The following is a 19,364-nucleotide window of genomic DNA, read 5'->3' on the forward strand; positions in this document are numbered from 1 at the left end:
AATATTCTATTAGTTCACCTAATTTCGGTTTATGTAGAGAGTTATTGTACCATCTAAAACCCTGTGAAATATATTTGCAATAACCAAAAATATTGTATTTTCAGCTGTTTGAAGCTGGTGTATAAATTGAAAGTAAAAGATGCAAAAACGAAATCTAAGCATGAGTTTGTGTAATTCAAAAGTAACATTACTGATTACAATTTTGGACAGGTAACAGAACAAAAATATAAATAGAACATRTAAARTGTTGGTCCCATGTTTCATGAGTTGAAATAAAAGATCCCAGAAATTTTCAATAAGCACAAAAAGCTTATTTCTCTCAAATTTTGTGCACAAATTTGTTTACATCCTGTTAGTGAGCATTTCTCCTTTCCCAAAATAATCCATCCATCTGACAGGTGTGGCATATCAAGAAGCTGATTAAACAGCATGATCATTACACAGGTGCACCTTATGCTGGGGATAATGAAAGACCACTCTAAAATGTGCAGTTGTCACACAACACAATGCCACAGATGTCTCAAGTTTTCAGGGAGTGTGCAATTGGCATGTTGACTGCAGGACTGTCCACCAGAGCTGTTGCCAGATAATTCAATGTTAATTTCTCTACCATAAGCCACCTCCAACGTTGTTKTTTTTTWAATTAGGAAGTAAGTTCAACCAGCCTCACAACCGCAATATCACATAACATTTGAAATTCTTAGGTTGTTCCAGTTGTATCAACTGTTTGTTGCCTTGTTCTATACACAGATAGCCTGTAGTTGACCACTTTGACCTTTACAGAGATATTTATTTAATACACATGCTTTTTGGCAGTTTCCGTATTTTGCATCAGCCAAGTTGGCGTCGCAAACAAACCATTTTTGGACTGAAGAAATATTTTGTTCCTCAAATGATGAGCAAGCAGTTTCGTATCATATCACATGTTGAACACATGCTGTTGCAAATGTTGGCCACAGTCACAGGTTCACTTCCTCTGATTAGTCGTGAGTACAGTAGCAGGCTGTGGGATCTCTAGGGCCTAGAGAATGGATGATTTGGGCTCCATGGTTGGTCAGGACCTGCAGCTTGTGGATCAGCTGCAGAAGGTGAGGACTAGGACTGTGTGCATCCAGGATCGCCAAACGCTCCAAATGCTTCAACTGTTGGAGGCTCAAGAACTCCCTCTCTGGTACATTGTAGTATCTGAAAGAGTGGAATAGAAAAGCATATCAGTATATCTGCCTGGCTTTGATTAATTTGTCAAACCTTTGGAACAAGTGTACATTACACACAAAACACTTAATTAGGATTATACTAGGAACTCAGTTTATTCCTACCACTGGGTTGGTACCACAACAGTACATCAGTGACGGTTTTGTCAATTATCTCAATATCAAAGTACCTTACTAGGATAGTTTTCAATCAAAATGGTAAAAAATGAACAAAAATAGCTGTTTAAGACTTTTTTTGTTTAAGACTGAAAACTGAAACTTAGCACTTAGTTCTTAATGGCAGAGAGGTTTGGATCTTTCTCATTGGTAAAATAGCTAATGCACCACCTGGTGAAGTCACCAGGCAGGTCACAACTCCATCCCACCAACAGGCTGAAGTTTCAGGCAGTATTGGTATTATTTTTTCAACAGTTCTGACACTAAAAGGGCATTATCATAATCACAATTTCACATTATTCCAACCTGTGTGGTGAGGGTAGGCAACTGGCTGCATCACCTCTTGGTATGGCAACTGTTTGGCATCCGACCGCAAGGCGCTAYAGAGGATAGTACGTACGGCCCAGTACGTCACTGGGGCCAAGCTTCCTGCCATCCAGGACCTCTATACAAGGCGATATCAGAGAAAGGCCCTGTGGAATAAATTGTCAAAGACTCTAGCAATTCAAGTCATTCACTGTTCTCTCTGCTACCGCATGACAAGAAGTACCAATTCACCAAGTCTAGATCCAACAGGACTCTGAACAGCTTCTACCCCAAGATATAAGACTGCTAAATAGTTAGTTAAATAGTTAACCGTTCACTATCCTGGAATATCTGCATTGACCCTTTTTGCACTAATCTTTTTTGACTCATCACATAGGCTGCTGTTACTGTTTATTATCTATCCCGTTGCCTAGTCACTTTATTCATACCTATATGTACATACCTACCTCAATTACCTCTTGGCACTGGTACCCTGTGTATATAGCCAAGTTATCATTACTCATTGTATATTTATTTATTGTGTTATCCTTTTTTTTATTCGTTATATATTTGTTTTTCTACTCTCTTTTTTTTCTCTCTTCATTGTTGGGAAGGGCCCGTAAGTAAGCATTCCACTGTTAGTCTACACCTATTGTTTACAATGCATTTGGAATCCTAGGCGGGACAGCGTGAAAAGAGACGCAGATACGTGACTTCAACAAAAAGAAGGAAACTGTATTGGGAGTTCTTCTTTCAACTGTCCCTGGGACCGTACAAACAAAGGCCAGGGTAATGGCTATCCAAAAAAAAAACAAAAAAAAAACGAACAGTTGGTACCCAACGCCACTCCAACAGCTTGAGCCGAATCTATAACAGGGAATCCTACTGTCCCGGAATTTGGCATCAGACAAGCTCAGTGCATATAGTTGATTTGATAAAAATACATAGGCTGTGTCTATATATGGAAAGGGCGCAGTCGAACCAATTGATCCGGCTGATCCCTCACAATATATGACTAAAAGACAGAAATCATGTTTTTGACTGCACTGGGCCTTTAATATCTCACAGCATTTTAAGGGTCCTGAGCTGGGGGAATAGTTTGGGGATGTCTCCGATCCTGCTACCGCCATTTAGGGGTGTCCCCAACAAAATAAAATCTTGGTCGACGTGCATTTTTCCATATATAGACACAGCCTATGTATTTTTATCAAATCAACTATATGCACTGAGCTTGTCTGATGCTTTAAGCGCTCTGTTTGATGAAATAATTAAGACACAAAAATGACTAATGGTTTAGGGAGTCCGACCACAATTGTTTTGATTGTGCCAGGCCGGGCTCAGACTTGCTGCGCTGTGTAAAAAAAAAAAATGACAGCGAGTGACTCTGTGACTGTCACGCCCTGGCCTTAGTATTCTTTGTTTTCTTTATTATTTTAGTTAGGTCAGGGTGTGACATGGGTATTTATGTGGGTTTTGTAGTGTCCAGGGTGATTGTAAGGTTTAGGGGGTTTATTTAGAGTAGTTGGCTTTATGTTTAGTATAGTTGTCTAGCTGTGTCTATGTTGTGTGTAGTTGTCTAGGAAAGTCTATGGTTGCCTGAATGGGTTCCCAATTAGAGACAGCTGGTTTCTGTTGTCTCTGATTGGGAGCCATATTTAAGGTAGCCATAGGCTTTAGTTTGTTGTGGGGAATTGTCTATGTAGAACGTTTGTAGCCTGTGTGTGTGCGCACTACGTTATTTAGCTTCACGATCGTTTGTTGTTTTGGTAGTTTGTAAGTGTTTTGTTTCGTTTTGCCTTCTTCAATAATAAAAAGAAGATGGCTTATTTTCCTCATGCTGCGTTTTGGTCCGAATCTCTTCCACACGGTCGTGACAGTGACTAGCATCCGTTGTCTCTCTCTCCTCCCTACTGCAGAGACCACCACAGAACATCAACAGTTTTTATCGCGCTGTCCGTGTTGCTGAAACTGCAACATAATTACAGCCATTTTCAGAAAAAAGTTTTTTACAGAAATTCCTAATTTGTTTAGGAAAAATATTCCCTATTCCCTCAACCCTTGCTCTCTTTACGTGAAACATTATGCATCACATGCAGATGACCAATAGCATATTATAATCACATCAATAAATTGGTTTCAACAAACTCAGAACACCCTAACATATGTCACAGCAAAATGGATGCAGAGGATGTGACAGAAACTCGAAACGGGGGAATGTTTACTGGTTGCTCAGGAGGTAAAGGGGAAGTCAGATGTGTGGAATAAATTAGACTAGTTGTGGAAAATACTGGAGATCAAGAAAAAGAAGGTAAGGAGCAAGCGCTGTGTGCATATTGTGTGTGCCAAACAGGTGCTGTTTCTGACCGTTTGGAACAACACAAAATAAATTAAAAGCGTACCCAGGTCTGTTTAATGGTAAAAAAAAGAATGTAAACCCTTTATTACAGCAAAGACAGTCTTATGAATTTGTGAATGCAATTGCCCAAATGGAATGGTATACATATTGTTTACGCTAATTATTCAAGGTTTGCTTTGTTATTTTATTTAAAAACTAAAATGCTTGATTGCATTTCAAATCATGAATGACTCGTATGCTGTGTGATCAAATCAAAATCAAATGTATTTATATAGCCCTTCTTACTGTACAGAAACACAGCCTAAAACCCCAAACAGCAAGCAATGCAGGTGTAGAAGCACGGTGGCTAGGAAAAACTCCCTAGGAAGGCCAAAACCTAGGAAGAAACCTAGAGAGGAACCAGGCTATGAGGGGTGGCCAGTCCCCTTCTGGCTGTGCCGGGTGGAGATTATAACAGAACATGGCCAAGATGTTCAAATGTTCATAAATGACCAGCATGGTCAAATAATAATAATCACAGTAGTTGTCGAGGGTGCAACAAGTCAGAACCTCAGGAGTAAATGTCAGTTGGCTTTTCATAGCCGATCATTGAGAGTATCTCTACCGCTCCTGCTGTCTCTAGAGAAAACAGCAGGTCTGGGACAGGTAGCACGTCCGGTGAATAGGTCAGGGTTCCATAGCCGCAGGCAGAACAGTTGAAACTGGAGCAGCAGCACGGCCAGGTGGACTGGGGACAGCAAGGCTTCATCATGCCAGGTAGTCCTGAGGCATGGTCCTAGGGCTCAGGTCCTCCGAGAGAGAGAAAGAAAGAGAGAAACAGAGAATTAGAGAGAGCATACTTAAATTCACACAGGACACCGGATAAGACAGGAGAAGTACTCCAGATATAACAGACTGACCCTAGCCCCCTGCACATAAACTACTGCAGCATAAATACTGGAGGCTGAGACAGGAGGGGTCAGGAGACACTGTGGCCCCATCCGATGATACCCCGGACAGGGCCAAGCAGGCAGGATAAAACCCACCACTTTGCCAAAGCACAGCCCCCACAACCACTAGAGGGATATCTTCAACCACAACTTACCATCCTGAGACAAGGCCGAGTATAGCCCACAAAGATCTCCGCACGGCACAACCCAAGGGGGGGCGCCAACCCAAACAGGAAGATCACGTCATAGCGACTCAACCCACTCAAGTGACGCACCCTCCTAGGGACGGCATGCAAGAGCACAGTAAGCCAGTGAATCAGCCCCTGTAATAGGGTTAGAGGCAGAGACTCCCAGTGAGAGAGGGGAACCGCCAGGCAGAGACAGCAAGGCGGTTCGTTGCTCCAGAGCCTTTCGTTCACCTTCACACTCCTGGGCCAACTACACTCAATCATATGATACTGAAGAGATGAGTCTTCAGTAAAGACTTAAAGGTTGAGACCGAGTCTGCGTCTCTCACATGGGTAGGCAGATCATTCCATAAAAATGGAGCTCTATAGGAGAAAGCCCTGCTCCAGCTGTTTGCTTAGAAATTTTAGGGACATTAGGAGGCCTGCGTCCCTTGTGACCGTAGCGTAACGTGTAGGTATGTGTGGCAGGACCAAATCGTAAAGATAGGTAGGAGCAAGCCCATGTAATGCTTTGTAGGTTAGCAGTAAAACCTTGAAATCAGTCCTTGCCTTAGCATGAAGCCAGTGTAGGGAGGCTAGCACTGGAGTAATATGATCAAATTGTGCGATGACATGAACGAATGAATGATTGATACAGTAGCCTATATACGTATTGAAATATAGGCTAAGTAAGTTACGGTATTAAGACTAAACAGGATGCGCTCTTAGGCCTAAAGCTCGATGTGGTTAACACAAGGCTGCTATTAGACTACTAAGCCTACTAATGATAATGACATTACTTATTATTATAATGATGGTCATAATAACATAGTAAATAATAACAATAAGAAGGAGAACAAGAAAAAGCGAGGGTGGGCCTCCGAGTGGCGCAGTGGTCTAAAGGCACTGCATCGCAGTGCTAGCTGTGCCACTAAAGATTCTGGGTTTGAGTCTAGGCTCTGGTGCAGCCGGCTTTGTGACCGGGAGACCCATGGGGCGGCGCACAATTGGCCCAGCGTCGTCCGGGTTAGGGGAGGGTTTGGCCGGCAGGGATGTCCTTGTCCCATCGCGCACTAGCGACTCCTGTGGCGGGCCGGGCGCACTGCACTTGTCTGCATTGTGTGGTCCTGCATTGTGTCAAGAAGCAGTGCGGCTTGGTTGGGTTTTGTTTCGGAGGACGCACGGCTCTCGACCTTCGCCTCTCCCGAGTCCGTACAGGAGTTACCACGAAAAAGGGGTAAAATTCTATAATTAAAAAATAACAATAAGTAATACCAGAGGCTGTTCTAACAAAAACAAAACTTTTGCTACAGCATTGCAAAGATTAAAAACAAAACACTCAAACAGGTAACACAAGCAGGACCTGTCTTATTTCTCTATATGTATAACATTTATAAAGCCAGGCACATTTAATAGTTAGGCTATTGATTACAGACCTAATTAAGTTGGAGTTTCCTCTCTCCTCACTTTTCTTAGACAATTAAGGTAAGGGTTGTTTTCTCGTCTCCTCTGCTGCTGCTGCCTTCTCCACATTGTTCTCAACACCAATATTCTGGTTAACTTTGCTATTATCCACATAACAACATGGTCTAGGAAAAGGCACCAATTCAACAGGGCACGGGTTTTTCAGAACCACGGACAGCGACCGCTATCAAATACGGGAGAAAGCGCATTTGTTATAAAATAATACTTTTTATTAGTGTTGCACCATTGTCCTTAACCATATACAATTTCAGTAGCACATGCCTTAGAGAGTGATGGACTGTGCCATCCCCAAGGCCTCCACAATGGATTAGTCCACTCAGACAGACGCGTATCTGACAGGTGTCTTGTACACTATTATTTTTGTTTTGTCTTGCTACTGCTCGACTAAAGAAATCTTGGTCGACCAACCGCCTATCAACCAAACAAGCGACTAAATGGGGTCAGCCCTACCTCCATTATAGCTACATGGATCAAAGTGCAGATGCAAGAGGCCTGGAACCTGCTTCCCTAGAGTCTTCAAGCCCTCCAGCTCCATCGTCACCCGCCGCAGAGTCAAACTGACAACTGTTCCACGAATGGAGTGTGCATAAGCACTGACGGGATGGCATTCTAGAAAACATGAACAGTCAGACATAGGACATCCCCAATAGATACCATAGGACAAGGGATGCATAAATGCACAGAACTGTCAGACTCCGTACTGCTGCCCCATAACCCCACCAACTGTGCATGACATGCAAAGTGCTGGTTTACCAGCTGGCGAATCACATATTCACTTGCAATGTTGAGAACTGCCAGTTGAGGGAGTTCCATCAGCCATGTTTTCAGGTGGCACTTTCTTGGCTCCATGGCTAGGTCTCTGTAGTCCACAGATAATGAAGTGCCTGCCCTCTCTGCACAGCCTGTCTCTTCAGATAAGGTGGGGTCCATGTAGTCAAGAAGCTCCAGACTGGTCAAGCAAGGTTGCCTGACATGCGGCTCTTCTAAAGACTGAGTTGAATAACTACCAGGACTACCAGGCATGATGACTCCTTGCTGTCCCCAGTCCACCTGGCCTTGCTGCTATTCCAGTTTCAACTGTTCTGCCTGCGGTTATGGAACCGCCACCTGTCCCAGACCTGCTATTTTCAACTCTTAATGATCGGCTATGAAAAGCCAACTGAAAATTATTCATGATTATTATTTGACCATGCTTGTCACTTATGAATATTTTGAACATCTTGGCATAGTTCTGTTATAATCTCCACCGGCACAGCCAGAAGAGGACTGGCCACCCCTCATAGCCTGGTTCCTCTCTAGGTTTCTTCCTAGGTTTTGGCTTTCTAGGGAGTTTTTCCTAGCCACCGTGCTTCTACACCTGCATTGCTTGCTGTTTGGGGTTTTAGGCTGGGTTTCTGTACAGCACTTCGAGATATTAGCTGATGTACGAAGGGCTATATAAAATAAACTTGATTTGATTTGATTTGAATAACATGCAATTTATGAATGTATACTGTAGGTTACTACAGACAATGACATACATACCAATATTTCAACATGGACACTAAACCAAACATAGGCCTATGAAGTGATCAGCTAGTGGAAACCAAGTGGTAGTTTAGGCTTATCATTCATTGTACCACCAATGCTTTGTATGAGTAGAAAAATAAACTCTGTACAATCAATGGCTGTTGTCTTGGGTTGTAACTGTGAGCCTTACCTGGAGAGCCATTTATTGTTTTAGAAAGATGTTTATTGGAAATTTTATGAATAATGACTAAATGATGTATACATTTAACGTAGAACTATAACTAACAGAATTCTACCCTGTCTCTGTATAATGATAAATAATGTTTGTCCATAAGAAAGAGGGACTGTTAGCAGGAAAGGAACTGTGGCAGACAACKTKTGACCACTGTGGAACTGATAACAGGGAAGGAAGTCTCCCCACCCAGGGAGGGGAGAAACCTTGGGCTTGTAGTAGATTGTATAACAGGTGGCAGGCAATGTATGAGAAGGAGAAGACTTGTGAACTATGTTGTCATTGTCTTAGAGGAGGAGGGACAGTTATGACGAAATGAGAGGTATATAAACCAATGTACATGTAAGGATGGGCAGAGCTCTCCTAAATAAACATTCTGACTATTGTAGACTGGCCTCTGTCTGTTTCATTTCAACAAAAACCTTACAAATTCTTGGTAACAGACCGAGTAGTTTAATTGAAGTTCAGTTTATGAACATTGAGAACATAATTCTCTTAACAAAAGATTAAAATAATAATCTGTGAGAGAGCCATGTTCTGTTCCCATTTTCAAAGACTGATGCTTCAGATGTGGCAAGCGGTTTAGCATTATGTGGAATGTCTGTCTTGGGTTAGGATGATTGCCTCCGTGATAAAGATTCCAAGAACACAGGATGAGATGTTACTATCCTTTGTGCAAGCACTTCCAAGAGTTCATGAACAGTGAGCCTGGTGAAATTTGGGGAGCGCATCGTCAGTAGTGTACCTTTGGTTCCTAGGGTGTTTCCCAATTAGTCATAGGAGTTGCCTTGTTGTTGATAGCCAACATCCCATGGGACTATGCATGGCAGGGGCGTCTTCCTCCCTGAGTCAAGCATTGTTGACCGCATACCTCCTGGCCCTCTCACTTCGGGGCCCAGCTGGGGGTCTTTCCTCTTCATCCAGGGCCATTGACTGCTGCCTTCTGCCGCCTCTGATACAGCTTTGATTGCCGAACGCTGGCTCTGGCCCTTAATTCCCAGGTCTCTAAGCAGTCTGGTTGTAGATGATGCCACAAAACCTCTGCAGCCCACCTCCACTGGTCGGACTTCTGTGTTCCAGCCATGATGCCGTGCTTCGGCAGCTAGATCGGCATAGCGCAGATGTTTTCGCTCATAAGCCTCATCTACTGAGTCCTCCCAGGGTACTGTGAGCTCAATGATGAAGACCTTCTTGAGCGAATGGGACCAGAGCACCATGTCAGGTCTTAGGGTGGTGGTTGCGATCTCCGGAGGAAACACAAGTTGCCGGCCAATGTCAGCTAGCATTTTCCAGTCGCGGGCCAAGCGCAGCTGGTCTCGCTCTAATGGTGTAGAGCCGCTCTTCCGTGGTTTAGCCCCTTCGCGGACAAAGGTCATCCGTAAGGGGTGTGATGCTGCTGGGGGTGGTAGGGAGTTGGTGGCAGCTCGCTKGTCCTCCAGGGCGGACGCAAGGTTTTTAAGGACTTGGTTGTGACRCCAAGTGTAGCGTCCTTGGGTGAGGCTTGTTTTACACCCTGTGAGAATGTGCCTGAGGTTGGCTGGCATGGAACAGAGGGCACAGTCCGGATCTTCACCATACCATTGGTGAAGATTAACTGGTGTTGGAAGGACGTCATATGTTGCTCTGATGGAAAAGCTCAACCGCCTCGTTTCCATGGCCCACAGATCCTTCCAGCTGATCTTCCTCTTCTCCACACTGTCCCATCGAGTCCACTGTCCCTGTTTGGCAAGAGAGACTGCCTTGGCCCACCTTGCAGCCTCCTCCTGATGGCGTACTTCCTGCACTACCATCTTCCRCCGCTCTGGTGCAGTGGCCTTACTCCAAGCAGCACGGCTAGTTAGCCCAAGGCCTCCTCTCCCTTGCTGAACATGAACCACAATGTCAGCATGTCTGAGGGCTGCTGTTGCTTCCTGGACTGCTTTTCCTGGCCTCCATTTGCGCCCAGTTGCCAAGGTCGGYGCGTTGTTGCTCACCACTGGGTCTCGAGATTCATTCAGTGTCATCTGGAGCCTGGTTTTTGCACACTTGAATTCCTCTGTTAGACTGGTGAGGGGCAGCTTGAGGACACCATCTCCATAGAGGCCTATGGTGGTAAGGCATTGTGGAACTCCGAGCCACTTCTTTAAGTAGCCTGTGACTCGTCTTTCCAGCCTGTGACAGCCTGTGACTCCTCTTTAAAAGAGAGATGCCAGATGGGAGAGCCTTGAGACAGCACTAATAATATCTGCTCTTGGAGCACAGTGCATCGCCGTCCAATCACGACTTTCGAAGTAAAAAATACAGCGGATCTCCGCGGTGAGGGAAGTTAGCTAAATGTTTGCTCTTTTACCGTTTAAAGGTTTATAATTAATGCTTGCATTCACAATAGTATGTAATATAAAATTACTATTTAGATGTAAACCAGGGATAAGCGCAAATGCTTTACCTTTAAATCGGCAGATGCCATTGCATGTCACAGCTACTGTAGCTGGCTATCCAGTCGTTTCCTTTGTGTTTTTAGCTAACGTTAGCAGCTTGCTGGAATAATTTATATCATTAGAAATCGAGTGATTACAATAACAATGATTTGGTTAGCTAGCCGCCTGGTCACTTTGCTACCACGTAGCTACTAGCTAAGTCAACGCTACGAACTAGCCTAATCTAACCAGATTCCATCTAATAATTGTCTGTTCCATTCGCCTCTGAGAACTCAGCAAGCAATGAACCACTGAGATAAGGAACATCACGTTGCATATACCTAGCTAACTAACGTTGACGTGAGTAGCTCCAATTGACATTCCGCTACGTCTCGTTCAAAATCGTGAAAAACATGTTTGTCCGTCAAGACAAAACAGAGAATCTGCTTATTTTAATGAAGAAAATCCATTTGGTGGAGAGTCAATTATTTTCCCCACGTTGAAGGCTTTGAGGACAAGCGACCCAATACCCAGGCGACTCGTTGAAACCCCAGCCAAGGTTTTTGCGTGGATGAAAGCTGGAGTTCAGACAGAGAGAAAAGCGGTTGAGAATGAGGGGACCAAAACACCTAAGCTTATCCAAGAAAAACGAGTTAGAGAAAAACATGTCAGAGAAAAGCTGGTTGAAGAAAAACATGGCAGAGTAATGAGCTCGCCAAGAAAAAAACATCAGCCTTGGGTGAACTATGAACAAAAGAAAAACGAGGACCTTGAATTCACTAATGAGGCAGAGGCTCTGACCCTTTCTCCAGGTCAATCACCAAGGAAGGGCTTGACTCATCCATACTTTGTTGTCCACAAACAAGACCTTCAATGACCATCACCCCAGAAAGACATGGGTAGTGCGTTGAAGCCAACCAACAGAAATACACCCATTAAAGGCCCACCCCTGGATGTTATCTCAGTAGCACGGTCTCCAACGAAAGCGTTGTCTCATCCCAAGGAAAGCCAGACCTTTGACTTCACTGATGAGGCTGAGGCTCTGACCCTTTCACCAGTTCAATCACCAAGGAAGAGTTTGACACATACGCACTTGGTCCACACACAAGACCTTCAAATACCTTCCCCCTTGAAAGACATGCGTAGTGCATTTAAGCCAACCAACAGAAATACACAAAAGAAAGGCTTAACTCTGGATGCTTTCTCAACACAATCCCCAAGGAAAGCCTTGTCATACCTGTACACTCAACTCAGCTCAAATGACATCCAACAACCAACACCCCCCCAAAGACTTCAAAAGGTCCTTCCAAACAACCGACAGAACTACACCAGTGAAAAGGTCAACGCAAAGGTCGAAGTCAACTGAAGATTGCAATGGAAAAACTGCATTTGGGCCACATGACATTGTACAAGATCCATCAGTTTTCAGTAAGTTGTGATGTTTATCTTATACTCAATTATTTTGTCAATCAACTAAGGTTGCTAGGTTGTCAGAAATACTTTAATTTAATTTTTTTAAAGTGTTTGAAGAAAAAAAAAATWATTCTGTACAGGGTGTCGTTGCTTTGGATAGACTGCACTCTATGGAATCTCCAGCAAATATGTTTTCTCTCTTGTTAGAGAGAATGCAAAAAAGGGACCAAAAAAGACAGTTATCAAGTGAGCAGCCTGCAGGATCCCATGAATGGAGGTGAGAGAAATTTAGAATTAGAAATGTAGAGCATCTGATTTCGACTCAAAAAAAAAATAATCTTTCACAACAAAACACCTTTCTCTGCTCTTCACAGGATGTGCCCGTGTGTGCAGCATGTCGACCCCAGCACATGTCACTGGGGGTAACAAAGCGGACGTCAGTGTGAAAGTGACCTGTGGTGTCGCCGCAGTGCCCACTAGCCTATCAGAGACCAGCATTCCCTCGAGTCCAGAGCCCAACCCCAGCCAGTGTGGGTACTACTGTGACAAGCCTCTCCCTAGGCCCTTCCCAGATCTGGTGCACAACCCCCTCCTGCAGGTCTCACCAAAGATCTCCATCCCCAAGAAGCGAGTGGCTGTATTCCAATCCAAGCAGATAGCCGAGTCCAATGGATCCAATGTAAGTAGATGGTCTTGATGATGCTGCTTCCTTTGGATGTATAGGCTGATGACTGGTGCTGTTTCCTCTGAGTTGCTGTTAGCTTTGCATTTTTGCCGGGAAATGATGTTCTCTTGTATGGTGTCTAGTGTGACCACCAACATTTGCCTCATGCAGCGTGACACATCTCCTTCATATAGAGTTGATCAGGCTGTTGATTGTGGCCTGTGGAATGTTGTCCCACTTCTCTTCAATGGCTGTGCGAAGTTGYTATCAGATCCAGAGCATCCCAAACATGCTCAATGGGTGACATGTCTGGTAAGTATGCAGGCCATGGAAGAACTGGGACATTTTCAGCTTCCAGGAATTGTGTACAGATCCTTGAGACATGGGGCCGTGTATTATTATGCTGAAACATGAGGTGATGGTGGCGGATGAATGGCACGACAATGGACCTCAGGATCTCCTCACGGTGTCTCCGTGCATTCAAATTGCCCCTGATAAAATGCAATTGTGTTCGTTGTCCGTAGTTTATGCATTCCCATGCCATAACCCCACCTCCACCATGAGGCACTCTGTTCACAATGTTGACATCAGCAAACCATTCGCCCACACGACGTCATACTGCCCAGCACAGTTGAAACCGAGATTCATTTGTGAAGAGCACACTTCTCCAGCATGCCAGTGGCCATCGAAGCTGAGCATTTGCCGACTAAAGTCGTTTACGATGCCGGACTGCAGTCAGGACAAGACTCTGGTGAGGATGACGAGCACGCAGATGAGCTTCCCTGTGACGGTTTCTGACAGTTTGTGCAGAAATTCTTTGGTTGTGTAAACCCACAGTTTCATCAGCTGTCCAGGTGGCTGGTCTCAATATACGGACAGGTGAGACAAAAAAAAACAGTTGCTGTTAATTTTGTATAGGATGGAGATCCTATTAGTTCTCTGAGATACATTGGAATATGTATGGAAATGGTCAAGGTATCACACAGGGGAGGGGACAATGAGAGGAAACTTCTTCAAAGGGAATCTTTCTGGACCCACAGGCTCAACACACGGTCTCCTCTTGGCCTTAATGAGGAGTTCTGCTTAATGTTTTTATAGTTCCAAAATGTTATTATTTCGTTTTTTTTATCCTAATTTGAATATTGTGTGTAGATATTGATCACATTCCTTGTGTATGGTCATATATTTTGATACATTGAATGTTGATATTGTGAACCTATGTTATATTTTTACCTCCTGTTTCAGGAAGTGATGTCACTGAGTACTGCCCTTATATATAGGACCTTCCACCCACACCTGGGACCCTTAGGCCTGATGAAGACCTAAGGGTCAAAGTTGTTATTATAAAATCACCAGGGAACATGAGCAGCAGTGTGCACCGTTTTCCTTTTTATTTTCTATATTTTATTTCAGCTCATGACACATGGGACCAACACTTTACATGTTGCGTTTATATATTTGTTCAGTGTACGTGATCGATATCTACCTATATAACTATTTATGTCTATTGCTTCATAGGCTACAGGGATTCACTTTWGGCACTGGATCCTGAAGAGTAGGAGCGGCAGCTTGTATGTGGAAGGTTTCCGTGTGTAAGTAGAATTGATTATTTCTCTGAATCATATACTAAAGTTGTACCACAGGTTCAATAGCACGTCATTCTTTCGGTAAACACAAACGTTGATTCACTATCTCTATGATGTTCCACCAAGGGACAACAAAATGCTCTGGCATAGCCACATCATCGCAGAGCGAATGTCAAGAAACATCCTGAAGACCACAACTGGCAGCACTTACACCTGGTGGGGAAAATGGCGCCGGATCTCAGCGGAACTCGTAAGTCAGAAAGGATCTGCCATTTTGGAATGTGTTAATCATGCACAGCCGTAATAGATGCTTTCTTCTTGTTTTTGTGCCTTTTCTCCTCGACAAGAACTCCCAATATGGCCGTTGAAGAAGTTTCTCTTTGGGTTCCCAAAGAATTGGAAGGAATACCTTGAGTGCTTTTTGTCAGAGCCGAAAGGGTAAGTTGTTTCTGAGGTCGGGCAATTTGTGTCAAGAGTCTGCGTAGGAGTGCTATGCTGATCTAGAATCAAGTCCCCCGTGTCTATGTGTTGCTATTCATAGGCTGTGTTTACACAGGCAGCCCAATTCAAAAACCTTTTCAACCAATAAGATCAGCTCTTTTGCCAATAACTGTGCAATAGATCATCATTTGGCTGTCTGTGTAAACGCAGCCAGTGACCGAAAAGGCAAAACTGATTTGAAATCAGCACTCTTATTCTGAAAGGCTTGACGCATACTGCCCCAGGTCAGCTCGTTAAAAGAGAATGTGTTAATTTCAACGACGGATAAATAAAGGCAACGTATAAAATCCTCTGATTTCAATAGGTCTTTATCTGTCTCTTCGGCTGTTCAGCTTTAACAAGTGTTGTAGTCATATCTGTTTGTGTTAACATCTCGTGCTTCTGTTTTGTCAATTGTTTGTAATGACAAATGCAGTTCAGAAGCTGACAACAGTAAAGGTCCAAAGAGGAGCAAGGACCTGGTAATGCCTCAGAACCAAAACCACCTCTCCACCTCTCCAGCAGTCTGCCACATCCCTGAAGCTAAAGGCCACTAAGAGACGTAAGTCCAAAAGTTGGCTCCACAAATRCTCACTGTATTTATACTGGTAGTACTCATGTCTCTTGTTTTAATTATATGTTAATTCAATATTTATCATCCAACAGCTGCCCCTTGCAGTGCCACCTCTGAGGCTCGCATTTTTTTCCAGTTTTTTTTCAGTTTTTCCCAGAGTGGCCGCCTTCACAAGACCCCTCTGGAGTACTGGAAAGGGGCCAGAGTCATCTTGGATTGTGACATGAACGTCACCATTCATGGGGGTTATGACGAGTCGTCTATCCTTCAATTGGTAAGCTTCTGCTCCATTTTTCCCCCCTCTTTATTGTAGAGCAGTGTACCCCACTTATGTAATGTATTCCACTTTTAAAACGCCTGAATCAACTAATCACCAAGCCCTTCATTTGTTGAATTAGGTGTGCTAGTTCTGGAATACATTCAATATGTGGAATGACTGGGGGTTGCTGGGAGGTTTGGGAAACACTGTTGTAGAGTGAGTTGTTGCATTGCTGCATTAAACTATGTTATTTCCCTTCTTTCTCATCAAATAAGTACACCTGTAGCCTGTAAGGTTTTTTTTTYCTATACATTAGCTTGGGAATGACTTTATCGTCGTATCCCAGCTCCAACAAAGATGGCGACTGCAGTTTATTTGATAGTGTTATGTTGTGTTCTACAGAGCGAGGAGGCAGTGCCACTGAGAAAAGTGAAGGCCTATCAGAGGTCGAAGCCAGAGAAGAACCCCTCTCCCGGGGCCCCCAAGCCTCAGAGGTGTAAAGCTGAGGACAACCTCGCTCACAGGGGCCACAGAATACCCAAGAAGACTAGTCCAAACTTTCAGTGGTCTAAGCCTGAGAACCTCTCCACCAGAGRCCCTTTAAAACCCAAGAGGGCCAGCCCAGCATCTCTGAGGTCCAAGTCTGAAGTGACTCCTAAGCACCTGGGAGAGCCCAAGAAGACCAGCCTAAGATCTCCGAGGGCAGCAGCGCTGGCCGCATATGCAGACCCTGCCCCACAATCCCTGACCCCTCCATGTCGCTCCCTCCAGGGCGCCGATAAACAGAGCAGCCAAGACAACTCGGACAACACCAATACATCCTCAGAGCTGTTGCCAGGGAAACCGATTAAGGGTTCAGATAAAGCAAACCGGAAAGTGCTTGAAATGCCAAAGAAAATGGTTAGTTGTCAGAAGAAGCTCCCAGCGAAGCTCCATGAGGACATCGAGATGGAGGGGAAAGACTCGGAGTCGTGCGCCCACAAAGACCGGGTCAGCTGCCATGGGTAGGAGTTGGAACGTTCAGGACAGTGGTAGTGGTACTGCAGAGGAGTCCCAGTCTGAAGGTTCCGAATCAGCGACGAGTCACTCGTCGACTTTTCTTGATGACTGTAAGAGGGAATTGACGAAAAGGGCTGGCCCACAGAGACCAAGAGAAAAAGGGGGCAAATTCACCAGGGTTCAGCAGGGAAAAAAGGAAGAAAATGCAGATCAATGGACAGAGGTGGCACTTCAGAGACTACATGAGTGAGTTCCTACAGTTGTCCAGTCTACTTTTTTTTTTATCCACATGGTGGGCACCCGTTCAGCCGAGGAGTGCCAGGAGCAGTACAACGCCCAGGCCCCCACCAAGTCCACGAAGAAAAAGGAAGTGCCCCAAAAGAAGGAGCTATGCAAGTTACTTTATCTAGCATTTTATCCATAAGAAAAAGCATAAATGGATCTACATTATGTAGCATTTTTATCCATAAGATATGCATCAAGGAACCTGATATGTCTTATTGAAGGTCTCCCATACAAGCTCTAATCAAGACAACCCATACTTAGCATCTGTGATTGTTTGTGGCTTTTACCAGTGTTTTACCGTAGTGTTGGTCTTTTATTAATTAATTAACTCAATGACCGAACACATTGAGCTCTCACTGATTGCAATTTTATTTTAATGTTAAACATTTTTTTTTTTTTTATTCAATCACAATCTATACACTGTACGTCAATAAGAACTACAGAGAATTTATGTGACAATGTCATATTATATTTTACCTTTAGTGATGGAACCACCCCGTATAATCGCGAGAAAGGGCACACTGAAGCGGAAGCAGCAGGTGAGGAACCTCCTGGACCACATGCCCAAGGACAACCACAATGACATCTTTAATAACAGCTCGCCCATGCAGAACAAGTGGGTCAAGGTGTGTTGTTTCCACCTGGGGTGCAACGTCTCAACAATGTTGCCGTTTTTGACGATGACAAGTATGCCTACCAACTTCAAAAAAGAATGAAAAAAAGCCAAGCGAAACTGCATAAATTGGGGGCCGCTTCAAATGTATGTTTTGGTTGGAATATTTCTGAAGAACTTATCGACAAAATTATGGCTTTGTTCAGGCTTTGTTCAGTCATGTACAGTATGTCTTGGGCCATTGTGAAAGTGAAGCTGTCTCAAAGATGACATGAACAACTGCCTAGTGCAGTGCTCTGGAGAAAATGTGCTAGTCAGGAGTTTACAGGATGTAGTTACAGGATGTATACAGAATGTTATAAAAATAAATTCTGTGTCTTCCCATCTAGTACATGCCAACTCCATCAGCCAAACATGTTTTGAAGAGATGCAATATCGGTAAGTGTTATTTTTGAATTAAAATTTGTATTTGACACTTTTGCTGAACTTGAGAATTTGGAAACCTTATTCATTCAATAATGTGTTTACTTGTCTTTCAGCTGAGAATAATTCTTCTTTTGTGGTGTGGGAAATGTTCCCTGATAAGGATGACCATTCAGTGGGGAAGAAGGGGACTATTATTTCATGGATGACAACTGAGCTACAGATTCACCATTGGTGTATTCAGTAGACATCAGAGGCAAACGGGCTGAAACGGGGAGGCACCTACCTGAATGTGTACAATAGAAAACGCTCGTTGTCGTTGCAAAACGTTTTGCTACGGTTTGCACTACCCCTTGTTCGGATGATTTATTTTTAAAATGAGGAAGTGAAATACTCCAAGATTCTCAATAGATACATATAGACTGTATAGTTACGTCAATTAGGTTATTTGATTCAATCCTCACTGCTGTTGCTTAAAATGTTTTGTTTGTAATATTGTGCCAATGAAGGCAAAGTTGTTTATATTGTGCCACAAAAGGCAAATGTTTTTGCAATAAATGTTAAGACAATTTTGTTCATCGTGGTTGTTTCCAATACTTTTTCACCGAATACAGGCCAAGATGGTACCTTCTCTAGTATGCTGTAATGCTCAGTGGTGGAAAAAGTACCCAATTGTCATACTTGAGTAAAAGTAAAGTAAAACTTAATAGAAAATGTCACCCAGTAAAATGCTACTAGTCTGAAAGGATTTGGTTTTAAATATACTTAAGTATCAAGAGTAAATCTAATTGCTAAAATATACTTAAGTAATAGTATAAATCATTTCAAATTCCTAATGTTATTAAGCACCATTTACAGAAAGCCAGGGGCACTCTCCAACACTCACACATAATTTACAAACTAAACATTTGTGTTTAGTGAGTCCGCCATGACCTGGGATGTTCTCTTGATAAGTGTGTGAATTTGACTATTTTCCTGACCTGTTAACCATTCAAAATGTAATGAGTACTTTTTGGTGTCAGGGAAAATGCATGGAGTCAAAAGTACATTATTTTTGTTAGGAATGTAGTGAAGTAAAATAGAAAAGTACAGATACCCCAAAAAAAACACTTATGTAGTACTTTAAAGTGTTTTTATTTAATAAACCAATTAGGCACATTTGGGCAGTTTTGATTTAAAAAAATGTGAACATAAATGCAATGGTTCATTGGATCAGTCTTAAACGTTGCCCATACACTGCTGCCATCTAGTGGCCAAAATATAAATTGGGCCTGGGTTGGAATAATACATTATGGCCTTTCTCTTGCATTTCAAAGAT

This window comes from Salvelinus sp. IW2-2015, unplaced genomic scaffold (assembly GCF_002910315.2).
Source record: "Salvelinus sp. IW2-2015 unplaced genomic scaffold, ASM291031v2 Un_scaffold358, whole genome shotgun sequence".
NCBI lineage: Eukaryota > Metazoa > Chordata > Actinopteri > Salmoniformes > Salmonidae > Salvelinus > Salvelinus sp. IW2-2015.